Raw genomic sequence first — 18,234 nt, 5'->3', positions numbered from 1 at the left:
TTATGTGTCACAGATTGTTTAAAGAACGATCAGATTTCAATGATTTTTTTAATTAAGTCCTTCACAGTTAATATGCTTTGTTATAGGGCTGTATGAATGAGTATATCAGAGTTTTAGGGAGTTTAATGGTGAAAACAACATGACAGGACGCATTTCATGTATTTTTTTGAACATTCATGTTAATGGTAACACGTCTAAGGTTGTGTGTTGTCTTCTCTTGTTTACAATTTCTCTTTTTAATATTTCTGCTTAAACATGAAATTTTGAGGCCTAAAATTGATTGTATTGTAATCTAGGTTTTCTTTGACCTTTATATGTTTTTCCTTCTTATTGTGGTATTCTTAAATAATTTTGTCATTTTTTCATATGATCAAAGAAAAAAATATGAATCTTATGGAAGACGTGATTAGAGATCTGTAAGTTCAGCATGGCGAAGTTTTAATATTTTATTATACCTTCATTATTTTAGCTTTTAGAATTCACTTAGTAAGTGTCACAATTTGGGGTATTTTAATCATTTCAGTTGGCATTTTGATAAGGCGCTGCCTACAGATTGTAAAGTTTTCATAGCTAGATGTACAAACACGACTGCACACTTGATTGTGGAATTGAAACAACATTCAGTTTACTTTTGGTAAGTCCAAGATATGTTTTATTATTTTTATTTTTTTTATATTTATTGATTTAACAGTCAGTTTACATTTAGTTAACCACCTGAAAGGCAAGATATGAATCTTTTTTGTCACAACTGTTATTTCTCTATTTATATATGATACTTCTCGTTGTGGGACATGGTTGTAATTAACTCTTTTTACCAATATATACAATATACATTTGTTTTTAACAATCAATGAAAGAATCTGTAGTAGTTTTTTCACATCCTTTCTTCCCATCTTCAATTGTAACCATTTTTCTAGTGCTTCAAATTTTGATATATTAATTATTAATTATTGATTAACCAAAATTTAAACTTGGTTTTTGCATTTTCTAGGATTTGGTTGTTGGGTTTGACTAAGAAGCAGCTGCATGCAGTAGTCATGGAACACCTAGTTTCTTTTAAAATCAAACAGAGGTAACAAGTTAAATCTATCTTTTTTTCTCTATAATTACTTTAGATTCTTAACACTTTGATTTGTTTTTTCTATGAAATGTTTCCATTTCTTATTTGACGGTTGTTATTATTGCTCACTGTAATGTAATCCTAGTGCTTCTATGTCAAGTAACATAAAATGTATGGTTTATTTATTTTTCAATAGGCATGATAAAAACTTACCTTTAGAGCATTAACAACAACAAACATATTAGCACTACCTTATTTCTATTGTTGTATTTCTGATGTTAAGGCTTATGTATGAAAACTCGGGGACTTCAATACACACTTGCTTACAATAATGTACACAAACTAAGGAAATAGGAAAAGACACAATAGAAATTGGAAACATTTCAGAGCTTCTTCACACAGCTTAATGATGTTAAGGCTTATGTATGAAAACTCGGGGACTTCAATACACACTTGCTTACAATAATGTACACAAACTAAGGAAATAGGAAAAGACACAATAGAAATTGGAAACATTTCAGAGCTTCTTCACACAGCTTAATGATGAGTTACTGAAACAAGAAGGTTCCCCTTTATAGCAATGTAGTATTAGGTTATATAGTTAGGGAAAACCTCTTAATAACAATGTACAATCAGATCCCTTTAATATTAATGTATTACAATTTTTTGACATGATGTTATTCGATGAAGTTGATTGTTTTGGTATATTTTGTTTCGATATTTTTGTATTATGCGTAAAAGAGTATGGTAAAGGCACGTCGTATATGCATATCGTAAATGGTTGCTGAAGTGTTTGACACGCAAATGCATGTCATCTTCATTTATGACAGGGGCTTTATTGATAGGCAATGTGTCTCCTAAATACGTGTAGTAAGGTGACTTCACACATATGCATGTTGTCTTCCTTTATGACAGGGCCTTCCTTGATACACATTGTGTGTCGTAAGTGAGCATCGTAAATGCGTGTCAGCGCGTCTTATATAGACGACGTGCAAAAGCGTTTCGTCTTTCGTTATGACAGGACCTTCCTTGACATGCATTTGCGTGCCTTCAGATAGTTTTACGACACGCATTACGCGTCGTAAAAGGCTGTTTTCTAGTAGTGGTGATAAATTCCATGAAATGATTCATATGAGCATGGGTTGAATCCAATATTCAATTCTTATTTCATGAGTACTCATGAACATTGCAGCAAACCTTTGTTATGTCTAAACACTTAGACAATCTACAAACCAATTCATGACATTCTTGCCTCATTACTTACTTCTAAAGTATGACCGACTGTGCATAATTTGAACAATCCAATTATTTTGGAAGTAAAACATGCAAAAGTGAAACAATAGTAAACAATCGACACAAGATAGTAAACTTTACTCATAAATAAATCTGCATTACTTAATCATCAAATGTTAATTACATTTATCTATTAAAAGTTTCTACACATCTATCTAATCACTAAAACTAATATCGTCCTTTAGAACAATGCCCCTCGCATGTTGTAAGTGCTTAACCCGGCTCAGACCCTTTGTGATGGGATCTGCTAGATTCTCCTCTGATGATACCCTTTTGACCACGAGGAGTCCCTCTTCCACCCGACGTCTGATGAAGTGGTATTTTCTATCGATGTGTATGGATATATAATGATCCCTTGGTTCCTTGGTTATCCCAACCGATCCTTCGTTATCATAGAAAATCTCCGTACTCACCTTTATGGTTGGTACAACTCTAAGGTCTCCAATGAAGTTCTTCAACCATATTGCCTCCTTCGATGCTTCACTCGCTGCTATATACTCTTATTTGCACGTTTAATCAGCCACGGTCTCCTGCTTGGAAATTTTCCAAGTAACTTCTCATGCATTTAGGGTAATTACCTAGCTCGACTGAGAGCGGAAATTATCTTCGTCGGTTTGAAAGTTGGGGTTACTGTACTCTGTCACTCTCAAGTGATCACTCCCACCAAGTGTAAGGATCCAGTCCTTCGTCCTTCGCAGCTACTTAAGAATGTTCTTAACTGCTGTCCAATGAGCTCTACCCAGTTTCCCTTGATATCTGCTAACCATGCTTAACACAAAAGCCACATCGGGGCGAGTACATATCATAGCATACATGATCAAGCCAATGGCGGAAGCGTATGGCACTCAACTCATTTCTGCTATCTCGACATTGGTACTCGGACTTTGATTCTTACCCAGCTTAGTATTGCTTTGGATTGGCAGTTCCCCTTTCTTGGAATTCTCCGTGTCAAAACGTTTCAACACCTTGTCAAAGTAAGTACTTTGACAAAGTCCTATTAGTTTCCTACTTATATTTCTCAAAATCCTTATCCCTAGAATCTAAGCAGCTTCCCTTAGATCCGTCATAGCGAAACACTTCCCAAGCCAGGACTTAACTTCCTGCAAGGTCGAGATGTTGTTTCCTATGAGCAATATGCCATCAACATACAAAACTAGAAAGCTAACTACACTCCCACTAGCCTTGACATACACACGGGACTCATCCTCACTTCTCAAAAATCCAAACTCTTTGACTTTCTCATTGAAAATCAAAGTTCCAACAACTTTGATCCTAGTACCTCAAGATGAAGTCAAAAAGTATACTTATGTTGCTTAGTTAGAATTTTATTTTTAATTTTATTTTATTTTTTAATTGTTGAAATTAGAATATTTTTATTTTTATTTTTATTTTTTATTTTATTTTTAAAATTTTTTTTAACAATCCTCAAAAGGCTTTAATTTTGAAAAGACTTGCTTGGAAATTGGACTGGAAGTTTAACAGTGTATGCGGCCTGAAAAAGTAAAAGGAGTATAAAAGCGCGAGTTTATGCAGTAAACACTCTTTATCGCCTCACTCACTACAAAACCGCAAACTGCCCAAATCTCTCTAAATCAGGTGCATCTTTTCTCAAAATCGTTTAGTCCACGACAAAGGTATGTAAATTCCGACTCTGAAACTGTAATTCTTGTTCAAATCGACTCGGAATGATAGGAATAATTTAGTTTTGAAGGTTGTCGGAGTTTACGGTTTTTGAATGTTCATAGGGAGTAAACTCATAGACCATAAACTCCCAGGGAGTAAAATCATAGATCGTAAACTCGTTCTGATTCATAGACCGTAAACATGTTTTAAAAATCATGGACTGTAAATTCATTTACTAACCGTAAACTGTCCCTTGGTTTTCCAGCCGTAAACTAGGTTTGACCTTACAGCCGCAAACTCAGTATACGATCCATTGACCTAGTTTGACCGTAAACTTAGTTTACGGTCCGTTGACCTAGTTTGACCATAAATTCTTTTCTTACTTGGCTTGTTTAGTGCAGATAATGGCATATCTTAAAACAGCTGAGATGCACAACATTGCAATTCTGTTGGATGATCCACCAAAGGCTCACAAAGACTTCATGTCCATGATGTACCGTCTTCGAGAGTGTTGCTTGGCTTATGCGATTACGGTGAATCCTATCATTTATGAAAGTCGTATTCAAGAGTTCTGGAAAATAGCCAAAGTAACCATCAAGAATAAGGAAATGATCATTGAAGTTGTGGTTCAAAATAGCAAGATCCAAATTTCGGAGCAATATATCAGAGAAACTTTGATGATTCTTGATAATTCTGACTATCCAACCGAAGCTGATGTTGCGGAAATTCAAAAGATTCTTGAAAGAATGGGATATGAGGGCTCTTTTCCTCCAACCGTGAAAAAGCTTCTGCCTCCTTACTGGCAATTTTTGGCTCACATGTTCATTAGTTGTGTGTCAGGAAGCAGATCGGGAGCGGATGAGATCTCAATTAGGAACACAGGGGCTATTGTTTCCCTGGCAGCTGGCAACAGGTTCAACTTTTCAAAGTACATCTTTGATGAATTTCTTGTGAACATTGGTGCACTAACTCAGGGGTACAAAGATGCTTTAACTCGGGGGTATAGAGATGCAGCCTGAAAAAGTCAAAGGAGTATAAAAGCGCGAGTTTATGCAGTAAACACTCTTTATCGCCTCACTCACTACAAAACCGCAAACTGCCCAAATCTCTCTAAATCAGGTGCATCTTTTCTCAAAATCGTTTAGTCCACGACAAAGGTATGTAAATTCCGACTCTGAAACTGTAATTCTTGTTCAAATCGACTCGAAATGATAGGAATAATTTAGTTTTGAAGGTTGTCGGAGTTTACGGTTTTTGAATGTTCATAGGGAGTAAACTCATAGACCATAAACTCCCAGGGAGTAAAATCATAGATCGTAAACTCGTTCTGATTCATAGACCGTAAACATGTTTTAAAAATCATGGACTGTAAATTCATTTACTAACCGTAAACTGTCCCTTGGTTTTCCAGCCGTAAACTAGGTTTGACCTTACAGCCGCAAACTCTATACGATCCATTGACCTAGTTTGACCGTAAACTTAGTTTACGGTCCGTTGACCTAGTTTGACCATAAATTCTTTTCTTACTTGGCTTGTTTAGTGCAGATAATGCCATATCTTAAAACAGCTGAGATGCACAACATTGCAATTCTGTTGGATGATCCACCAAAGGCTCACAAAGACTTCATGTCCATGATGTACCGTCTTCGAGAGTGTTGCTTGGCTTATGCGATTACGGTGAATCCTATCATTTATGAAAGTCGTATTCAAGAGTTCTGGAAAATAGCCAAAGTAACCATCAAGAATAAGGAAATGATCATTGAAGTTGTGGTTCAAAATAGCAAGATCCAAATTTCGGAGCAATATATCAGAGAAACTTTGATGATTCTTGATAATTCTGACTATCCAACCGAAGCTGATGTTGCGGAAATTCAAAAGATTCTTGAAAGAATGGGATATGAGGGCTCTTTTCCTCCAACCGTGAAAAAGCTTCTGCCTCCTTACTGGCAATTTTTGGCTCACATGTTCATTAGTTGTGTGTCAGGAAGCAGATCGGGAGCGGATGAGATCTCAATTAGGAACACAGGGGCTATTGTTTCCCTGGCAGCTGGCAACAGGTTCAACTTTTCAAAGTACATCTTTGATGAATTTCTTGTGAACATTGGTGCACTAACTCAGGGGTACAAAGATGCTTTAACTCGGGGGTATAGAGATGCAGCCTGAAAAAGTCAAAGGAGTATAAAAGCGCGAGTTTATGCAGTAAACACTCTTTATCGCCTCACTCACTACAAAACCGCAAACTGCCCAAATCTCTCTAAATCAGGTGCATCTTTTCTCAAAATCGTTTAGTCCACGACAAAGGTATGTAAATTCCGACTCTGAAACTGTAATTCTTGTTCAAATCGACTCGGAATGATAGGAATAATTTAGTTTTGAAGGTTGTCGGAGTTTACGGTTTTTGAATGTTCATAGGGAGTAAACTCATAGACCGTAAACTCCCAGGGAGTAAAATCATAGATCGTAAACTCGTTCTGATTCATAGACCGTAAACATGTTTTAAAAGTCATGGACTGTAAATTCATTTACTAACCGTAAACTGTCCCTTGGTTTTCCAGTCGTAAACTAGGTTTGACCTTACGGCCGCAAACTCAGTATACGATCCATTGACCTAGTTTGACCGTAAACTTTGTTTACGGTCCGTTGACCTAGTTTGACCATAAATTCTTTTCTTACTTGGCTTGTTTAGTGCAGATAATGGCATATCTTAAAACAGCTGAGATGCACAACATTGCAATTGTGTTGGATGATCCACCAAAGGCTCACAAAGACTTCATGTCCATGATGTACCGTCTTTGAGAGTGTTGCTTGGCTTATGCGATTACGGTGAATCCTATCATTTATGAAAGTCGTATTCAAGAGTTCTGGAAAACAGCCAAAGTAACCATCAAGAATAAGGAAATGATCATTTAAGTTGTGGTTCAAAATAGCAAGATCCAAATTTCGGAGCAATATATCAGAGAAACTTTGATGATTCTTGATAATTCTGACTATCCAACCGAAGCTGATGTTGCGGAAATTCAAAAGATTCTTGAAAGAATGGGATATGAGGGCTCTTTTCCTCCAACCGTGAAAAAGCTTCTGCCTCCTTACTGGCAATTTTTGGCTCACATGTTCATTAGTTGTGTGTCAGGAAGCAAATCGGGAGCGGATGAGATCTCAATCAGGAACACAGGGGCTATTGTTTCCCTGGCAGCTGGCAACAGGTTCAACTTTTCAAAGTACGTCTTTGATGAATTTCTTGTGAACATTGGTGCACTAACTCGGGGGTACAGAGATGCTTTTCTGATGTATCCCCGATTTATTCAGACCTTCATTGATGATCAGTTTCCTGACATGGTTAAACCTGGCGATAGGATGGACACAAAGGCTTTGGGACTCATCAATGAAAACATAAAGGGTAAAGTGGTATTTCAAGGTCATCATCCCTTGGTGAAGTTCGGACAATTTACAGAGATCAATGAGTCTTCTGAGTCGCATGGAACTTCTGAGAAGACTTTGTCTGAGCCAACTTCATCAGAAAGAGTATCCTCCGTTGGCATAATCACTGTTTCAGATCACAAGGATGATGAATCCCCAGCCCTCGAAACTCAAGTCAATGATGAACAGGAATTGCAGTATGTTCAGGTTCAGAGTACTTACAATGAGGACTTGAGAAAAGATGACAAAGAAAATGAGAATGTTGATGTCACGGATTTTGACAGAGATGATATCCCATTAAACTTTGATAACAATGGTATATTTTTGTCTGATGTAAACCTCGACAACTTGCTTAATGATGTCGATGAAGTATCTCATGTAACTGCTGAGAGAAGGGTAGAAGAAGAAATTTTTGTCACCGCTCCTTCCACTTCCAATCCAGAGGCAGAAACAACAACTCCTATGGTGACAGTGTCAGGAATTCCTCCTCTTGATACTAGGTTACCTACATCCATGCCAATGGAAGAAGATCTTTCCACCATCCAAGCCACTCCTCCTCCGACAAAGCGACGAATACTCGTTCTGAGATTTGCAAATCGAAGTTCAACGACACAAAGTGTTACAGCTCCTCTAACAATCACACCAGCTATTGTCTCAGCCAAACCCATAAGTAAAGGTCCCAGCACTGTATTCGATGTTGGTGGTTCCTCATTTCAAGCAGATCTCTCACCTCTAAGGATAAATAAAGACGATGCCTCAGTCAAGCTATCTCATCTTGTAACACCGTGAATTTCAAAATAATTTTTCGCATAATATAAAAACACAATTTCATTTAACATTCATAAAAACATCAATGTTTGATACTCAATCCATGCTATATAATATTCCCAAGATCTGATAACATAAAATCCTGTGTGTGTGTACAGATCAAGTCGACGCCTTCCCACGGTCATCACTAGTACCTGAAACAAATAACACCAACACTGTAAGCACAAAGCTTAGTGAGTTCCCCAAAATACCACACATAACACATAGTAGCCACTCGAGGCTATAACTCTATGGGTCCGTGGACCCTACTCTGTGAACCCTCTGGTTCTAACTCTGGGAACCTTCCAGTTCCAAATCTATAAACGTGCACAGCATAAATCATATAGAAATAATGCGGTACAACACATAACATACATATAGCACACAAATACTCTGTCACATAACTTTGGTTACCTACTCAAGGTAAAGTATAGTGAGAAGACTCACCTCGCATATCTCGATAAGTCGCAAATCCGGAAATCACTCACGCTTGATCCCCTGAGCTATAATCCTCCTATAACACAATATATCTCTAATTAACACTTTCACAACTAAGGTTGACTACCCCTATCAAGCCAACACTGGTCAACTCTGGTCAACCGTCAACGGTCAAGTTTGACCGGACTCGGCGAGTGCACTAGAGTGACTCGGCGAGTCTATACGTGTTCACTGACCCCCCTAAGATCATCTCTTGACACGTCGAGTACTTCCCTAACTCGACGAGTTCTACATGGCATGAATTGCGGGGCCCCCTAATGACTCTCCCTGACTCACTGGGTCAACCCCCAACCCGGCAAGTCCACTCGCTGAACACTTTACATGAAACTCCGACCCTACTCGCCGAGTTTCAAGAACAACTCGGCGAGTTCATGCCATGCACAAACTCTATTGACCTTCTGAGGTCAGATCTGCTTTCCCAAACCATAGATCTAGCCTCCCCAAGCATGAATGTCACGTAAAGTTTGGAACTTGATGCTTGTATGACCCCCACAAGGCATCAAAAGATGATTTGGTCCCAAAAATGACCACCTAGGTCTAATAACTCCATAATAACCCAAAAAGGCCCAATGGTTAAGGTCTCTAGATCTCTTGGAGTCCAGATCCAAGGCACAAACTCGAAGAGGGACCATTTGCTTCCATAATCACTCTTCAAAGGGGTTATAAAAACGTAACTCTAAAGATCAACCCTAAAACTGAAGGAGAGTCGAACCATTACCTCAAAATGAAGCCTCTGGACTCTGGATCTGCTAGAATCTCACCTGCTCCTTGCTCTTGCCACCTTCTTCTTGCTAAACAAGGAATACAAAGGCCCAAAAGTGACTTCTTCTCTCCCAAAATGAATTAGCTCTCTTAGGGTTCTCTCAAGGGACTAGTAGCCGCAATGGGAGGGTATAAGTGCCCTTAAATAGGCTCCAAACCCGGGGAATTAGGGTTTCATTAAACAGCATGGACTCACCGAGTCCACTCCTTGGACTCGCCGAGTCCACTCCTTGGACTCGCCGAGTCCATGCGCGAACCCACGTCCAAAACCGCGATCCTACTCGACGAGTCTGAGCTCCAACTCGGCGAGTATCCTCACAAAATACCAAAATATAAGAATGAATAATACGTGGGAATCCGGGTTGTTACAATTCTCCCCCACTAGAACTACACTTCGTCCTCGAAGTCTCGCTCTGCAAATAACTTCGAATGCTACTCGCGCATCTCACACTCCGGCTCCCAAGTCATCTCGGACCCCTTCCGATGCTGCCACTGAACCAAAACCAAGGGTATCTCCTTGTTCCTTAGAACCTTGATTTTTTAATCTCTGATTGCCACTGGTCTTTCAGCATAATTCAGGCTCGCATCCACCTGAATATCCTCCAATGGAACCATTGCCGACTCATCGGCTATAGACTTCCGTAATTGCGACACATGGAAAGTGTCGTGAATTTGCCCCAACTCTGCTGGCAAATCCAAACGATAGGCTACCCGGCCTACCCTCGCGATCACTCAGAATGGACCAATATATCGGGGCCCCAAATTGCCCCTCTTCCTGAATCGAATCACCCCTTTCCAAGGAGAGACCTTCAGGAGTACAAGGTCGCCGACCTGAAACTCAAGCTCGGACCGGCGTCTGTCTGCATAGCTCTTCTGACGACTCTGAGCGGTCAACAACCTCTGTCTGACCTGCTGGATCTGCTCCGTCATCTGAAGCACAATCTCCGTACTGCCCATCACACACTGTCCAACCTCTCCCCAACAAATGGGGGTCCGACACCTCCTCCCATACAACAGCTGAAAGGGCGGCATACCAATGCTCGAATGATGGCTGTTGTTGTAGGAAAACTCCGCCAAGGGCAAATATGTATCCAAACTTCCCCCAAAATCCAACACACATGCCCGGAGCATGTCCTCGAGCGTCTGAATCGTCCGCTCACTCTGTCCGTCTGTCTGGGGTGATATGCGGTACTAAAATGCAGCCTAGTACCCAACTCCTCATGAAACTTCTTCCAGAATCTGGAAGTGAAACGCACATCACGGTCTGAAACAATCGAGATCGGCACCCCATGCCGAGATACCACTTCCCTCACGTACACTTCTGTCAATTTCTCTGCTGAAGAACATTCGCTGATAGCAAGAAAGTGAGCGCTCTTCGTCAACCTGTCTACAATCACCCAAATTCCATCAACTCCCCTGGCAGTCCTTGGCAATTTGGTGATAAAATCAATGGTGATCTGTTCCCACTTCCATTTGGGAACCTCCAACGACTGCAATTTACCATGCGGCCTCTGGTGCTCGGCCTTAACCCTACGGCAGGTCAAGCACCTCTCAACAAACCACGCAATACTCCTCTTCATACAGGGTCACCAATACTCTTTCCTCAGGTCCAAATACATGTTAGTAGCCCCAGGATGGATCGAAAATTTCGACCGATGAGCCTCTTCCATCAAAATGGTACGCATTCCTCCCACAACCGGCACCCAGATACGCCCCTGAAATGTCATAAGCCCCCGACCATCGGTAACGAACTCTGAAATTAATCCAACAACTTGCTCTTTCTTCTGCATCTCAGGTTGCACAGCCTCGGCCTGTGCCCCACGAATGGCGTCCAACACTGGAGCTAACATGGTCAATCTCAAACATACATCCCGTAGCGGGGTGCTCTCCGCCCTGCGACTCAGTGCATCGGCTACAACATTAGCCTTGCCTGGGTGGTACACGATCTCACAATCATAATCCTTGACCACATCCAACCACCTTCTCTGTCGCATATTTAGGTTGGGCTGATCCATCAAATACTTCAAACTCTTATGGTCTGTGTATATCGTACACCGAACCCCATACAGGTAGTGACGCCAAATCTTGAGGGTGAACACCACTGCCCCCAACTCTAGATCATGGGTGGGATATCTCGTCTCATGAGGCTTCAGCTGCCTCGATGCATACGTTATCACATGCCCTCTCTGGATCAGCACCGATCCCAACCCCAAAATCGATGCATCACAGTATACCACAAAGTCCTCCATCCCCTCCGGGAGGGCTAACACCGGGGCTTCGCATAACCTTTGGCGAAGCGTCTCAAAGGAGGCCTGCTGCTCGGGGCCCCATGAAAAAGCGACACCCTTCCGGGTCAACCTGGTGAGTGGCACTGCAAATCTTAGAGAAATCCTTGATAAATCTCCGATAATAACCTGCCAACCCTAAGAAACTCCTGATCTCGGAGGGTGACCTCGGCACCTCCCAACTCATCACTGCGTCAACTTTGGCCGGGTCGACCAATATCCCTTTCTGGTTAACGAGATGCCCCAGGAACTGGACCTCTCGCAACCAGAAATCACACTTGGAGAATTTGGCATAAAGCCTCTCCGATCTCAGAACTCCGAAAACCTCCCTCAAATGCTCCTCATGCTCTCTAGATATCGAATATACCAAAATGTCGTCGATAAATACAATCACCGATTGATCAAGCATCGGCCTGCACACTCGGTTCATGAGATCCATGAACACTGCCGGGGAATTGGTGAGCCCGAAAGGCATCATGACAAACTCGTAATGCCCATAACGCGTCTTGAACACTGTCTTCTGGATGTCCTCATCTCGCACCCTCACCTGATGATATCCAGACCTCAAATCGATCTTGGAGAACCAAGATGCTCCCTGTAACTGATCGAACAAATCGTCGATCCTTGGCAACGGGTAACGGTTCTTGACTGTCAGCTTGTTCAACTCCCGGTAATCAATGCATATCCGGTGTGAACCATCCTTCTTCTTGACAAACACGATAGGTGCTCCCCACGGAGAGCTGCTCGGCCGAATAAACCCCTTCCCCAACAGCTCCTGAAGCTGCGAGGATAACTCTTGCATCTCTGGAGGTGCAAGGCGATAAGGCACCTTAGCGATAGGCGCGGCCCCCGGAACCAAATCAATACTGAACTCCACTTGCCTCACAGGAGGCACACCCGGCAACTCCTCAGGAAATACATCCGGGAACTCACGCACTACTGGAACCTCCTCAACTGACCTCGGTCTCTCGGAATCCACCCGCGTATCCATCACATACGCCACAAAACCCTTACAACCCTGCTGTAGACACTACCTCAACCTAGCGGCCGAAAAAAATGCTGATCCAGAACGTGTACCCTCGCCGTACACCGCAAGAACTCCCCTACTAGGGTCTCGTTTGGTCACCAACTGTCGCTCGCAGTCGATAACCGCACCGAATCTGCTCAACCAGTCCATGCCCACAATGACATAGACATCACCCATCGCAATAGGAACCAGATCAATCGGGAACTCAACACCAAAAATCTCGACTACGCACCCTCGGAGAACCTCCGTGGCATATATCACCCTCTCGTCAGCTATGGAAACTCTCAGAGGCCGGCTCAACGCCTCACGACTAACACTGATATGCTGACTAAAAGCCAAAGATACAAAAGACCGACTCGCACCCGAGTCAAATAACACCAAGGCAGGTACAGAATTCACAAGAAAAGTACCTACGCATAACATAATATAAGCATAATATCTCAACATCAAAATAAATACACGAAAGAATACATACCAGCCACGACATCGGGCGCTGCGCGGACCTCCTCCGCGGTCAACTGAAAAGCTCTCCCTTGTGCCCTTGGCGCCTCGGCCTTCACTGGCCGACTCTCGGTAGCTCTAATGGCGGCAGGGGCAGATCCCTGAGGTGCTGCCTGAGATGATCCTCGTAAATTCGGACACTCTGCCTTCCGGTGTCTGATCTGGTTGCAGTGGAAACACACCGCAAACTCCTTGGGGTAGTCCTTGGCCATATGCCCCTCCTTGCCACACTTGTAGCAAGATCCCGTTCTACAGACTCCATCATGAACCTTGCCGCACTTCCCACAAGTGAGGCCCTTCTGGCTCCCTGATTTGGGATTAGCGGGTTTGGCCCGCATGGCTGCCGGCTGAGACTGTGTCGATCGACGATCCCTCCCCAAAGACTCCGCCTCCTCCCTGGCCTGAGTCTCTAACTCAATCTCCCTCTTCCGGGCATTTGCCTGAAGCTCGACAAATGTCCGGTACAAGGAGTTCGCCGCGAGCTTCCGAATGTCTCGCCTCAAGATACTCAAATATTGGCTCATACGTGCCTGCTCAGTGGACACGTGCTCAGGGCAGAACATCGCCCTCTCATGGAACATCCTGGTAATCATCGTAACAGACTCAGTACCCTACTTGAGGGTCAGAAACTCCTGGGCCAAACACTCCCTCTCCACCTGGGGAACATACTCATCTCGGAACATGGCAGTGAACCTCTCCCAGGTCACTGTCATAAGCTCAGCAGGAGTAAAGTGCGCTGTCACAAACTTCCACCAGTCCTTCGCTCCCAAGCGAAGCTGTTTCAGCGCGAACCGAACTCTCAAATGCTCAGGAGATGAGCAAGTGAAGAAACACCCCTCTATGTGAGAAATCCATCTCATAGCTGCCACCGGGTCGTGGGTCCCATCAAACTCCGGCGGTTTTGTGTTGCTGAACTCTCGGAACAGCAACGCATCACCACCCTACGGCCTCGCGGCAGCAATAGCTGCGGTGGCCACTCCAACAGCAGCCTCAGAAAGAGCGGCATAACGCTCGTCGAAGGTCTCAATCAACGTGGTCTTAATAGACCCGAACACCTCTGGTATCTCTGCCCTGATGGCCGCAGCCACCTCTGCATGGATGATCCGGCGGATCTCCTCATCACTAGTCTCACTGCTCTCAGGCATCAGACGTGTCCTCACCATGATCTACCTCTGAAATACAACATACGATAAATTAGAATCCATTCGAGCATACTCACACTCGACAACTCAGCCCTCCTTGATCCTTGGTATTCCAAAGATTCCTACTTGGGTTGTACACCGCTCCGGTGCTTTCAGTAGTACGGGCCCAATACTACTGTCCGCACCGTATCAGGATACACCCCAAGTCCCCCTCTTCGGATCCCAAATTCCAAGTACTCTAACATGCACAATCCACTCTCTAACAGATCTCTTATAAGCCCCTCGCTGCTACCTACTCACTCTCAAGCATCTCATAACAGCTCGCCTCTCCCTAGGCTAAGGCATCACAAATCAGGCCACTCTAGTCTTAATAGGAGTACCTAGCCTACTATAGCATGAGAATACATCTTATCAATATCAATATCACATAACATGAGGGTATTTTGGGAGATCATCGTTCGGGTGCGGACTGATCGTACACACAACTCTGCTCTGCGTTCTTCCAAAAATCTTTTACTCTTTTTTTTTTGAAAATACTTCTCAAATCCTCAGTTTGAGTTCAAATACGCCTGAAGGTGTACTCGAATCCCTCAAACCAAGGCTCTGATACCAACTTGTAACACCGTGAATTTCAAAATAATTTTTCGCATAATATAAAAACACAATTTCTTTTAACATTCATAAAAACATCAATGTTTGATACTCAATCCATCCTATATAATATTCCCAAGATCTGATAACATAAAATCCCGTGTGTGTATACTGATCAAGCCGGCGCCTTCCCACCGTCATCACTAGTACCAGAAACAAATAACACCAACACTGTAAGCACAAAGCTTAGTGAGTTCCCCAAAATACCACACATAACACATAGTAGCCACTCGAGGCTATAACTCTGTGGGTCCGTGGACCCTACTCTATGAACCCTCTGGTTCTAACTCTGGGAACCTTTCGGTTCCAACTCTATAAACATGTACATCATAAATCACATAGAAATAATGCAGTACAACACATAACATACATATAGCATACAAATACTATGTCACATAACACTGGTTACCTACTCAAGGTAAAGTATAGTGAGAAGACTCACCTCGCGTATCTCAATAACTCGGAAATCCGGAAATCACTCGCGCTTGATCCCCCGAGCTATAATCCTCCTATAACACAATATATCTCCAGTTAACACTTTCACAACTAAGGTTGACTACCCCTATCAATTCAACACTGGTCAACTCTGGTCAACGGTCAACGGTCAACTTTGACCGGACTCGGCGAGTGCACTAGAGCGACTCGGCGAGTCTATACGTGTTCACTAACCCCACTTGGATCCTCTCTTGACACGTCGAGTACTTCCCTAACTCGACGAGTTCCACCTGGCATGAATCGCGGGGCCACCACGACTCAACTCGCCGAGTCTCAAGAACAACTCGACGAGTTCAGGCTTGACTCAGCCCCCTAATGACTCTCCCTGACTCACTGGGTCAACCCCCAACCCGACGAGTCCACTCGCTGAATACTTTACATGTAACTCCGACCCTACTCGCCGAGTCTCAAGAACAACTCGGTGAGTTCATGCCATGCACACACTCTATTGACCTTCTGAGGTCATATCTGATTTCCTTAACCATAGATCTAGCCTCCCTAAGCATGAATGTCACGTAAAGTTTGGAACTTGATGCTTGTATGACCCCCACAAGGCATCAAAAGATGATTTGGTCCCAAAAATGACCACCTAGGTCTAATAACTCCATAATAACCCAAAAAGCCCCAAGGGTTAAGGTCTCTAGACCTATTTGAGTCCAGATCCATGGCACAAACTCGAAGAGGGACCATTTTCTTCACATAATCACTCTTCAAAGGGGTTATAAAATCCTAACTCTAAAGATCAACCCTAAAACTGAAGGAGATTCGAACCATTACCTCAAAATGAAGCCTCTGGACTCTGGATCTGCTAGAATCTGACCTCCTCCTTGCTCTTGCCACCTTCTTCTTGCTAAACAAGGAATACAAAGGCCCAAAAGTGACTTCTTCTCTCCCAAAACGATTTAGCTCTCTTACGGTTCTCTCAAGGGACTGGTAGCCGCAATGGGAGGCTATAAGTGCCCTTAAATAGGCTCCAAACCCGGGGAATTAGGGTTTCATTAAACAACGTGGACTCGCCGAGTCCACTACTTGGACTCGCCGAGTCCAGGCGCGAACCCGCGTCCAAAACCGCGATCCTACTCGGCGAGTCTGAGCTCCAACTCGCCGACTATCCTCACAAAATACCAAAATATAAGAATGAATAATACATCGGAATCCGAGCTGTTACACATCTGTTAGCTGAGGAACAATTCTCGACGCCGCCTTCTTGTGGCAAGTGAATTCTCATCGAAGGTGATAACACAAGAGATTACTCCCCTTCACTCCAAAGCCAGATTGATGCCATTAAACAGAAGAATGTTGAGCTTGACCAGAGGAACATTGAGCTGGTAATCAAAATCGCAGACCTCCAATTTGAGAATACTTAGCTCAGCATTCAAATGGCTGAACTTAAAGAAGAAAATGCTCTGAAGACTAAGAAGATTTTTAATCTTCAGACGCAATATGGCAGTCTGGCTGCAAATCTCCTGGAGTTACAAAAGAAGCTTGAAGACAGGTTTGGTGATGATTTCAAGACAACTGTTGATGAACCTCATGTCGATTCCCCCGCTCCAGACGCTCCAAATGTTGATGCTCCCATAGATGATGCTCCCATTTCCTCTCAACCAATCCAATCTTCCATCGTTGTTGATCGTTTTGACGTGGATCCAGAACAGGCTTACAGAGCTGCAAAGGCAAAAGGAGCTAAACGAAAGAAAGCTGCTGAAAATTCGACTGACAAGAACAAATGGCTCTTTAAAAGAAGTGTAGATCATAATTCTCCTTGGGATAGGCCTCATGTAACCTTCACTGACCTAAGCACTCAAACCTTCAGAGACATATATGGTGATAGGTCAGGAATTATTTCATGGGGATTTCATGATACACTAGATATTTTCATGGTTCGAAGGAAGAGTGGAAACAAAGAACTGTACAAGGATGCTCATGATTTCAACTCCTTTACTAAGGTTGATCTCATTGAGCTATCTAAAGCTCCCGTCTCGAATCCATCAAAGAAATCCAAGGCCAGTCAATTCAAATCATTTTAGGAAGATCAAGTCGCTAAAGGATTTCCATCAACGAAAACTGCAGAGTCTTTTGTTGCAGTTCACAAGCATGTATTGGATAAAGAAACTAGCGAGCCTATCCGGGCAGTAATGTGGCCAGCAACTACTCAAGTAAAACACATCCCTGTTCCTCAAAATTGTCCTGATGGATCTCTACACTCTATGCTTTATTGGCTGTATGATGAAACATCAGATACTGATGTCATCAAGCTCAAGGAAGATTGTATTCGCTTGTATAACAAAAGGGATCTACTTAAGTTTGGTGAACGAGACATTCATCAGCTTGCAAGTTGTCAAATTGTTGTTGTTGATGAGCTGTTTGAGCCTGCTGCAAAGGAATATACAAGGATGGTGGCTACAATTATTGACAAGAGAATATGGAATGGAGCCATGGGGAGGTCCCGTGTGCTGGTTGTCGACAAAGACTAAATCCAAGCCTGATCCAAACCAAGGGGGATATTGAAGGGCCATGTAAATGGTTTGGGCTAGGCTTAGCATGTGATGTGTTTTGTTTTGTGTCTGTAATTTCACTTTCTGTTAACTTGAACTTTATTGTGTTTACTACCGTAAACAAGTTTACGGCCGTAAACGTGTTTACGGCTGCAAACTCAGTTTGCAGTCCAGATGG

This window comes from Lactuca sativa, chromosome 3 (assembly GCF_002870075.4).
Source record: "Lactuca sativa cultivar Salinas chromosome 3, Lsat_Salinas_v11, whole genome shotgun sequence".
Classification (NCBI taxonomy): domain Eukaryota; kingdom Viridiplantae; phylum Streptophyta; class Magnoliopsida; order Asterales; family Asteraceae; genus Lactuca; species Lactuca sativa.
Note: the sequence above shows the minus strand (reverse complement) of the source record.